Here is a 12043-nt window from a genome sequence, read left to right as displayed (position 1 = left end):
ACCATTTAATTACTTGGATCTCAAATATCATGGGAATTCCTCTTTTTGCATAGAAATAAATTTACCAAAAATTTCTCTTTTTGCATAAAAATAAATTTACCAAAAATTCATCTTTTATCATTTAATTACTTGGATCTCAAATATCATGGAAATTCCTCTTTTTGTATAAAAATAAATTTACCAAAATTTAATCTTTTCTCATAATCAATTAATTATGCATAATTACAACAAAAAAATATTTCTCATGAATATGATAAAATTATTCCTTTTGCATAGGATGTCCAATCCTAGAATATGGTAAGAAGTCCTCTTTTAGCATTATGCATAAAAATAAGATATGTATTATTTTTTAAAAATTTTACCATAGCTTCGCTGCTATTATTGATAATTCTCAAATTTTTCTAAAGAATAAAAGCTTGTAATGAAAATATGATAGTAGTTCCTCTTTTATGCTTAAAATCAAACTATGAATTTAAATCATAATTTTAACCATAATCATAAACTTAATTATGATTATCCAGTAGATTAAGCTAATTTTATTATTTCTCTTTTCTCAATTTGATAGGATAATCTATTTCTCATTTAGAATCAATCAAAGTAGTTTTTAACTACTTATAAATAATCTAAAAGAAATAACCATTATTTTGTTAACACAAAATCATAAAAATACGATTTTCTTAATCTTTAGCTTATCAAGTCTAGAGTTTAGCTTTGAATTAAGAGACTCATTGAGAAGCATCCTTTTTCAAGGGATTTAACCATAAGGATGTCTATTCTTTTAGAGAGAGAGAGAGATTTACTTAAAGAAAGCATTACAAATAAGCATAAAGATTAACTTTCTCTTAATTATGCATTAAGACTTTAAGGGAAAGCTTGATTTGAATTGAAACAATCATTTAGAAAGCTTCTCAAGCTTGAGAGGGGTTGAGAAGAAGAAAGTTATTGAGAAAATTAGAAAAAAAACCATAAATTTTGATTTTACCTCCAAGTTTGGCTTGATTCTCTAATTGCAGTGAAGCCCCCGACCAATCAATTGGTCCACCAAGAGGAGAAGAGCAACTCCAAGAGTTATTGTAGAGAGAGAGAGCTCCAAGCTCCCAAGAGAGAAACATTTAAAGGATAATAGAAAATATGATTATTTTAATATAATACTGGCATAGTATAGCTCCAATATTCAATTACAAATGACTAAGGGTCTATTTATAGGTGAGGGAGGCCACTAACCAAGTCCAACTAGGTTCTAGAATTTTCCAGGTTCAGTTTGACTCAATTTGGACAAGATTTGGACCAATTTGGCTTCTTTTTTTATTTGGTTTGAGTGAGACACCTAAATTGGTGATCATCACACTGATTATCAAATAAAAAATAATATGCACAAAAATCTTAATACATGATTCACACATGTGAAAGAGACGCCTACCTCAAGAGTCTCCCTTTCCTTACCAAGGTGTCAAAAATGCATCATTATTACAAAATATCTCATTTTTTAGTAATATCTCTTAATTTTTAACTAATAAACCTTGTACTCAATCAACTCTTCATCTTATGTGAGCATTTACTCATTTTTTGATATTTTCTTTTATTCTTTGGTTTTATCTCATCCCAACACTTGGATTAATCTAATTGGCCTGTTGGAACCTTAATTGGACCATAATCCACAAAATTTTTAATGTAGACCCTTAGGCTAAGGTCCCTTATACTATTTTCAATTAATTCCTAATGCACATTAGAAAGTTCATTTTGAACTTCTGTTTCAAGGGAAACCATTTTAGACACTAGGAGGATTTTTATATCCAAAGATATCTCAATTCCTAATGCACATTAGAAAGTTCATTTTGAACTTTTGTTTCAAGGGAAACCATTTTAGACACTAGGAGGATTTTTATATCCAAAGATATCTCAATTTGGATTATCTCTCTCTAGATATTTTCTCTCTCTAGGCCAAAATAAGGTAAAACAATATCTTTCTTTTATTTCAGAGAGGGGAATAATTTCAAGAACATAAGGGGAGGTTCTTACACCTTTACACCTCAAAAGCTGGAGGGAGAAATCTTACAACACAAGTGCAGGTAAAGGACAAGGTAGAGGTCGTGGACGTGGCCAAGGTGGTAGTAGCTGTACAGATAATCAGAATTATGGTTAGCAACATAGCAATAATCCCAAGATTCGTAACAACACATAGGTGGAAGAGGCTAGTTTAGAGATAGGGGGAGTCAAAGAGGTTGTGGTAATTGGCAAAGGCAGCATAATGATACACGAGGTTGTTTTTACTATGGTAATATGTGTAGGCAGATTTCTATAAGAAACAGAGTGACATGCAAAATGAAAAAGTGCAGCAAAATAACTATGCGTCCTCTAGCAGAAATAATGAGGATAATGAGAGGTTATTTGTTATGCAACATGTACTTAATGCTGTGTTTGGAACTGATGTAGCAGCATGTAAGGATAATGTATGGTATGTTGATTCAGGTGCTTCGAACCATATGAAAAGTCATATTGAGTGGTTCAAGGAAATGAAGAGTGTTGAAAGACTAGGTTTTGTTGAAACAAAGGGATGGTACTGCTCATCCGATTGCCCATGTTGGAGATGTGCCATTGTCTATGCAAGATGGTAAGGTGAAGTACCTTACAGATGTACTTCATGTTCCGAACATTACAAAGAATTTGGTTTCAGTTGGTGTCAGATGATTGAGTAGGGTTTGCAGGTGCGGTTTAACCTTGATGACTGTTATGTAGAAGACTTTAAAGATAAGTGCAAGGAGAGTGCAGGTTGGTTGCAAAAGGCAATAGAGTGGGTAGAATTTTTACATTGAATGTAAATATGCCTGAAGTGAGTGCTGCAATGTTTGTAAATGGTTCAGAAGTTGTTGCAGATACAAACATTTGGCGCATAAGAGAATTGGCCAAGTAAATGTGCAAAGAATGAAGTCTATGCAGACTAAAGAAATTGTGATAAGACTAAGTTTAAGGTTGAAGGTATGTAGAAATTATGTGAAGCATGTCAATTTAGAAAGCAAACAAAGCATGTATTTCCACATGACAGAAATGTGAGCAGGATTGTACTAGATGTTATGCATTCAAATGTATGGGGTTCTGTGAAGACTTGTCTATGGGTGGCTGCATGTACTATATGTAAAATTCATTGATAAGTGACCACACGAGGAAAGTGTGGGTGTACTTCATGACGGAGAAGAGTGAAGTGTTCACTCATTTTTATAATTTCAAAGTGATGGCTAAAAAACAGACAAGAGAGCATGACCACACGAGGAAAGTGTGGATGTACTTCATGAAGGAGAAGAGTGAAGTGTTCACTCATTTTTAGAATTTCAGAGTGATGGCTAAAAAACAGAGACAAGAGAGCATGTGAAGTGCCTAAGGTCAGATGGAGGGAAGAATACTTCTCCAATGAGTTCTCTGAATTCTTGCGAAAGAATGGCATTCAGAGACAATTTACATGTAGATACACTCCGTAGAGCAAAATCGAGTTGCTAAGTGAAAAACAAGCACATTACAGAGATAGCATGAGCATTGATGGAAGAGAAGAATATGTTGCACAGATTTTGGGCTGAGGCATATTCTGAGAACAAGACTCCTACTATAGCCATACATGATGTAACGCCAAAGGAGAAGTTTACTGGCAAGAAACCTGATTTGTCTCCGTTGAAAGTTTTTGGATGTATTACCTACTATGTGCATGTGCCAGATGAGTTACGTACTAAGCTAGATCCAAAGGTAGAAAAATGTGTATTTATTGGGTATTCCCTTGAGCAAAAGGGATATGGATGCAATAATCCTACTGCACATGAATTGAGGGAAGCAAAAATGTTAAATTTGATGAGATGAGTAGCTTGGGATGCTACTGAAAAATATGCTATTGCGGGCTGATGTAAGTGGAAATGTGGTTACACAGAAAGCAAGTCAGTAATCACAATCATTGAGTGGACCAAGAGAGTCCTCATCCAGTGGTTCTGTTGATAGACCATGGAGTGGTAGGGTATGTCATAATACCAATCCTAGAAATGTAGGTGGTACATCACATAAAGGCAAAGAGAAAGTGGTTGAGCCCTTTGGTATACCTGATAGTTTTGCAGAGCATTCGCTTGTTGATGGCTCGGAGATGAGCCTTGATGAGGAGCTTGGGATTCAAGCAATTAGGACACTTAGTGTGAAGAAGGTTATGGAAGCCATGAAAGCAAAGTTACGAAGATCTGGAAGAGTCAAAAACCATGTGGAGAGGTTGACTTATGATGGTTATGTGGTACATCACTATGCTTATATGGAAAAAGTTGTGCAGGGTGTAGAACCCATATGTTTTGATGAGACTATTGGAAATATGTGTTGGGAGAAAGCTATGGATGAGGAAATGGATGCATTGTATGGAAATGAGACTTGGAATTTGGTGTCATTGCCTGAAGACAAGAAAGCTATTGGGTGTAAGTTGGTGTATATGGTGAAACATAATAGTGATGGTAGCATAAGAAGATACAAGGCTAGATTGGTAGAAAGCCAAAGGATATGCGCAGACACATGGGGGGATTGATTATGAGGAGACATTTACGGTGGTTGTAGCAGTAAAAAAGTCCCATTGAAGATCATGATGATAAGGGTCCAAGCAAAGAAATTGCAAGAGCAAGCAGCCCTATCCATGATATCTTCTACATCAAAATCCCCCTAAGAGAGAAAAAAGGGAAAAGAACGAGTAGAGACCATAGTAAGGGGAAGGCACTGGCATTGCTAAATGAGCCTATAAGAAAACAACTCGGGCCGAGAACTTCCCAAAGTTGCAAGGTGGTAAATGAGACCAAAGAGAAAAACCCAAGGGATATACCTGGCTATTTTGAGATTAAGGATGTTCCAGATTCATCCACTCAAATTACCTAGAAGAAGAATGGGGAGTGGGAAACTTTGTCGAGCAAATCCTCATGGACATAACATAAGAACTTAGGAAAAAAGTCCAAAAATGTCACAAGCCCATAGGGAGAATGAGATGCGCAAATAAACCAAGGATCCAAGGGATAATCTAGGATATATCATGTTATAAATATATATTTTATCATATTTTTGATGCTTAATAATCATAGAAAAATATGCTTTATTTAATGTGTGCACAAATTGACTTATTGGAATGTGTGAATGTGCACAAGGTTATTATACGTGCGAATGAGCACGAGGTTATTTTATGAGTTTTTTTTTGCCATGTGCCAAATATTTGTACATATTATTTATGCACGTTTGTGCATGGCGTTGCTACATTTCTAGCACATAAGTAGAAGAATTTTGATTATTTACACATAGTGTGTGAACAAGCTCTAGTGTTTGAGCTATTTTTGTAAAAGTGAAAAAAGCAAGCCCAATTTTGTATGCACAATTATTAATAGCTCCTTGGGCTATTTATTGAATAGAATGATAAAAAATAGTCATGTAGTGGAAATGGAGCTACACGCGCATGAGGGGGGAGATTGCACCCAATCTTATCTTGATGGTGATGTTGTTCTATCTCTCTTGTTTATGCTATGTTATGCTCTGTCATGTTATTTTAATTCAAGTCTTTGTTTTAATCTTTGATGTATTTGTGAGTTTTTAATTATTTCTTCGAGAAGTACAAAAAGGTCATGTGTGACAATGGTGTCAGAGCTTTGGTTTGATTCAATCTTCTTGAAGCCGATCAAAGAGTTGTGGACAAAGAGGTGAAAGAGACAAAGGCTAAGGTGATTTTAGTAAATTTTCAATTTAATGTGAAGAAGAATATGTTTATGGTTATGTATGGTTGAAAGAAGGCTTGTTGTTAACCATTGGACAACAAATCTCCATAAATCAATTGTGCCCAAAGGTTAAAGCAAGGTGGAAAACCATTAGTGGGTTTGTGAAAACCACGAAACCATCTTTAATTTCACTAATCCTCTTCATAATCCATCCATACGAATTGAAACAGCAAGGGGAGTAGCATATAGAGCCATAACAAGATTTCTAAGCTATTGGAAGTGTCTAATTTCTATAATGGACAGATATAGGAGCCTCTCAAGTCAATTTATGGTTTAAAAATCAAATCACTTTTCTTCTCTCACATAAATCGAAGAATTAAATTGGCTAATTTTCCCTTCCTTCCCACCAATTTGGTGGCGGTAGCCAACTTTAGGATTTTTTTTTGGTTTTTTTGTTTTAATCACCCTCTTCTTACGACAACGTAGGCCGTGTGCACAATCTGCTGGAGTTTTCTCCCTTGTGCACCGTTTACAGTAGCTGTGGGCGATGAAGCTTTTTACAAAGCTTGATAGCTTTGGTTCCAAGCTTAATAAAGCTTGATAGCTTTGGTTCCAAGCTTAGTAAAGCTTGATAGCTTTGGTTCCAAGCTTAGTAGAGCTTTAATTAAAGCTTCTATTTAAAAGCTTTAAAAACTTAAAGCTAAAAAGGTTAATATTAAAAAAATTCATAAGCTTATAAAAGTTTCACTACTTCATGAATTTCAGGATTGCAAAAAATTACATGAACTTCCTCATATTATTTGGAAGCCTCTTATTTCTTAGCAAGTGGGTAAGAACTTTGACGAAGGTTCTTCTACAAAATATAACATCCCTTTTCAACATTTCTTCAACCCATTATTATTGGCATTATTTCGACATCAATAAATTATTATCCTAGTTATCTTCTTCGACTCTTTTAAAAACTTCTCCAACGAGTTATTATTTGGATTTATTGTCAACAGCAAGGCATTATTGGATTATTATTCTTCGTGGATGCCATCGACTTCAAGTGCTCCAAGAAGGCTTCTTTCAAATATATGAGACTCAAATAAACTTGCTACTTTTTTTTATTTCTGCACTTTCATATTATTTAGCTTCATTCTTCTACAATGGCAATCTATCCTCTACCTCCAACCATTCAAGAACAACTTTAGTCACTTCAAAATCAGATCCTTGTTGAGAAAAAGTTGACGATGGATTTAGAAGACAGGTTATCCCACAAAAAGAGGCATAGACATGTCAGGCTCCATCTTCAAATTCCAATGGTAATCAAATTTAGAGAACCGTACAAGTTACTCTCAAACCTCAGGAGTATACAAAAGAAAAGAAGATTAACTGCAAAGCTTCTACTTTTCATAAATTTGATGGCAAGAAGAAAGCTCACACCATACTTGCTTAGCTTAGTTAACTAGATGATTATTTTTCTAGAGATAAATTTTATAAGAAGGATAAGGTTAAATGTGCTACTAATCATTTGGTAGGTAGTGCAACCCTTTAGTGGAACGTCATTAAAACTAGCAAGCACAAACCAAAATCTTGGAAAAGATTTCAGAAACTCATCAAGAAAGATTTCCTACCTTCACAATACAAAGCTAAGGCTCGACAACGATGGTCTCCATTTAGACAACTTGATGGAGAGAATATATTAACTTCTATGGACAGGTTTTGGCAAACCTTGTTACAAATACAAGTAATCGAGAAGGTTCGCACACCAAGGATCAAAGAATAAAGTTCATAGCAGGTCTAAAATCTACAATTCGATCATGGAAGTGGAGCTACATGCATGAGGGGGGAGATTCCACCCAAATCTTGTCTTAATGGTGATGTTATTCTATCTCTCTTGTTTATGTTGTGTTATGCTCTAGCATATCAATTTGATTAAAGTCTTTGTTTTAATCTTTGATGTATTTGTGAGTTTTTAATTATTTCTTCAAGAAGTACAAAAAGGTCCCGTGACATATTGAAATTGAAGATATTTTGAAACCTTTTATTCAAATCACTTTGAACGAGGAATGAGGGACGAAAAGTAGTGTTGTAGCAATCATGATGGATACGACATATGAACTCTTGAAAATGGCTAAGAAAGTTGTGGGGAAAGACAATACAAATAGAAACCAAAACAAGAAGAACCCCTTCCTAAGAAACTACAAGAATACCCTAATCCGAGAGAGGAAATCTCAAGATTGAGTGAAGCATATAACTCGGTACAATGGACCCAATAAGAAATAGAGGGATCATATGCTATTTCTATAAAAGATTCATATACCAAGCCTCTAAGGCCGATCCTCATGGGGTAGTGTCTGAAGCTAGGAATCACAAAAAGATGGACAATCGAATGACCACTCAAGACAACAATGGGAAAACAAAGAAAGAACTATTGAAGAGGAAACCTGACAAGCCTTTAGAGTGTGAAGATGTAGGAAACCTGAGAGTGCTACATGAACATATCCTAAGGGAATGAGAGATTCATGAGAGGTAGCTCTTTCGTTCGTGAGAGAATCAATGCTAGGAGAAAACACCGAGTGAAGTGAGTCGAAGTGGGCGTGGGTGTCACAACAATCAAAAGAAAACTCATTGTAGACTATGCCTTTAAACATCGGCTCAGAGGAAGAGTCAATGACTATAGCCAACATGTCTTCAATAAGGCTATAACTCAAGGAAGAAACAAGAGCCTTGAACCTTGCTTGCCCTTGCAACTTAAAAGTATATAAAGGAAACCAGAAGCCTAGAATAAAAACCACCAATGGATGAAAAATTAGCTTAAGCCATTAGGAGACGTAAATGTGAGATTGACTAGGAAAACCCATTAGAAGTATATAAAGATATGCATGTTAGTGTAGTGGGTAAATACTTCAAAGGTGATGACATAAATGTTAGAAAACATAAGTATCTCAAGTAAGAGTCGTGAACAAATGTGAGAATGTAAAACACTAAGCTAAGGTGGATGCACACTTATAATGATGAAAGATTAACACTAATAAAGCTTGGACTCAAGTTTAGTTAGGTGATAAGATTAAGAATTTTACTCATAGAAAGACTTGAGAGCTTGCTTGATTTGATTGTTAAAAAATGATCCCTTTTATACGCGGTGGGTATAACTTGGCTTTGTTAGCTCACGTGGGATATTCATACTTGCTCATGTGGCTATTTTCTAGAATGACACTCACTCCCTACCTTCCTTGTGCTCCATGGCACCACAGTTCTTAACATCCCCCCTTAGTGCCATATTCTTAGGCTACTGTAAGGTGGTTGGATGTGAGGTTTATAACTCTAATATCGCCCTTAGGACCATGGCAGGGTGCAAGCCTAGCCCATGATATGACCCATCGCCTAGACCTTAACAATCAACAAGACCCTTTCGTGCCTCATCTTTGACCACCCTAACCATTCAATACACCTTGCCTCTAGCCCACACACTCGACAACACTAGGTCCATTGAGGCATAGAGGCTGTGTGTGGGCACCACCATGTGCAAGTTCATTGCCATGCCTCTAACAAGCTTATGATCTTGACTCCCCAAGAAAAGGGATGTCCTAGTAAATGTCGAAGAGAAAGCAACAAAAAGAGTCAAAGAAAGAAGTTGTGTTGAAGAAGTGCACCCGCATGGGCACGCCTCCGCCCATTGCCCATGCATGTCACTGCATATTTCACTATGGGCATCACTTTTTTTTCACTTCTCGCATCTCCTGTCATGCGCAAACACGTTCCCCTACACCTAACCTTGTCAATGACAATCCTCCAGGTACATCTTTGAATGGGGGGACCATGGTAGGCGCAAGCCCTGGCCATGGTATTACCCATTGCTTAGAGAACTCTTAACCTTGCAAGTACCTCCAATGCCATGCCTATGTCTTCTGCTTTGACTCCAATTTACCACCCCAAAAACCTTGCCCTTGGCCAACATATAATGCCCCATATCTAGGTATCACGCTACCTTGTCGCGCCAAGACGTCCCGAACCTCCCTCTACCCATGCCAATAATTCCATAGTGGTCCTAGCACTCCGTATGTCAAACAAAGGGTGAGGATTGCTTCTACCAACTACCTTATGTTGAATGGTCCACACTACTTTTGCAACCATTGGAAGCCTAACATGAAGAACCTCTACATCACTTATCACTTTCCATGTTGCCTTGACAAGCTGCTTGCCCCATCAGGGTAGCCCAACACATCACTTTGCCATGTATCTAGTTGTGGATTGGTCCCAAACTAACCACATAACCTTGACCCTCAACTTCATGGCATATCCTGGACCATCCACATGATTGATTTCTTAGCTCGAAGTTTCACCTGATGGGTGCCCGCGAGGATGCGACGGTCACCATTAGAAAGGAGGTATGTTAACCACTCCGTTGGTTAACATAGTTTTGCCTGCCTGACCACTTCGCCATCTTACCTGCACAAGAACAAACACTTAACTATTATAAGATGGCACTGGAACATGTAAAGAAGCCTTACTATGCGCTTAATATCACATAAGGAAAGTCTATGGACTTAGTGTACATAGTTGCTTAAGACTAGTAATAGAGGCCGGAACATTTATAAGTTTGGTCAACCTAGTGTGAAAACTAGTCACTTGTATATAAATCACTTTTGACAATAAGGAATAGATAATTATTCCCTTGTAATAGTTTTTTTGTGAGCTCTCTTCTTCCCTCTTATTGCTTGCTTGCATCTTACATGCTTGATGGATGCTTGTTTGGATAAGTGTAATTGTAGGTTTCCCTCTTACATTAGCTTCTTCTTTTCCCGTCTTTTGTTAGAGAGAACCATCACAAAGGACCATCTCTTCTTGCCTCCATCTAGGCATTGAGAGATCTCCCTTCATCCCTTTGGTAAGGAGCATTCCGATGTAACAATGGAGTGAGGACACGACGGGACAAGCTAGCACACCCACATGGGAAGTTACATTTGTAGGCTTGAAGGCAAGACCCAATGACACATGCTTTGGCAAGGCTAAGGTAATCTCTTGACTTGAACAAAAGCCCTTCCCCATATAAAAAAATCTTACTTAATACCTTAGCCTTAAATACCTCTTTTTCAAGTCATAATTGAATCTCGGCTTTGATGACACTCTACGAGTACTGATCAAGACCACACTACATCCAGCAAAGGGCAAGTTGCTAATTAACTAGATCAAGAGGAACTGAGCCATACAGCTTTCTCCCTTCCTTGGGTTTATGATTAAGTTGTTCCTCCTTTGCTTTCTTTTTCTACATGGCCTGGCTACTACCTTTATATTTTTTGTGCTCCTTTATCTCCTCTAATAGCTTCAATAAATGACTTATCATCCCTCTTCTCTCTACCCCTTGTTGCCTCTTGTTTAGCTTTCTTTTTTATATCAATTTCGTCCTAATCAACCCATCAGCCATCTTGGTTCCCTTGTTCCACTCCCTCGTCTCAATCCTCCTTTCTCTCTTTCTCACTCTCTCTATGCTCATGCGGTACATATTCTTCATATTCTAGGTTTATTGTGTCCAGCTTAATGAAATGGAAAATATTCACTCCCTCTATCTCTGCTTATGTGGCACATATTCTTCATATCCTACGTTTTTTGTGTCCAGCTTAATGAGATGGAAGATGAATTAGTCCATTTGAAGGGTTTTGTTAACGAGTCTAATAGGATCCACCCTCTTTTCAAAATTCTCCATCAAATGTCTACATGGATATACTTTCATAAGCATGAGAATTCACTCCTATTCATTGGTGCATTAGGACCACCTCTTCCATGACATCTCTCCTTTGGATAATATTGCATCTTTGGTCTCTGGACAAATGCATACTCTCTTAATTGGCTACTAAAGAGTTATTTCTCTTCTTGGAAATGACTATACTAAAGTTTATGTGCTTATTCGTCATTCTCCCTTAAGATCTCTAAGCTCTATTAGTAATGGTTTAGGCGATGTCAAAGTCTTTAAGCATTAAGAGCTTGGTTACCCAAGTGTATGGAACTATCTTAAAAGTTCTTTCTTTTATTATGTGATTAAACTAAGTCTTTCAAGCATAAACGTGGGAGTGACTTGGGGCATGGACATCTTAGTGTACATGCAATATGTGCTATGTGCACCCATTGCCTACCTGCTCTGTATCTTGAAGCACCTAAAGGGTGAAGGCAAGTGCCTTATTCTTAACAATTTGGTAAAATCATAAACTCCATCATACACATCTATGCTATGACATCCCTACTCAAGGCATCAGTGCACCTAGGAGTAGGTGTATGCTTTAAATCATTAACTTCATCATGCATAGCATAGACTACATGCTATGTCATTAGTGCCTAGGAGTAGGTGTATGCTTCAAATG

The sequence above is a fragment of the Cibotium barometz genome, chromosome 56, assembly GCF_041138505.1.
Source record: "Cibotium barometz isolate CiBa-2024 chromosome 56, ASM4113850v1, whole genome shotgun sequence".
Lineage (NCBI taxonomy): Eukaryota > Viridiplantae > Streptophyta > Polypodiopsida > Cyatheales > Cibotiaceae > Cibotium > Cibotium barometz.
This window is presented reverse-complemented; position numbering follows the sequence as displayed.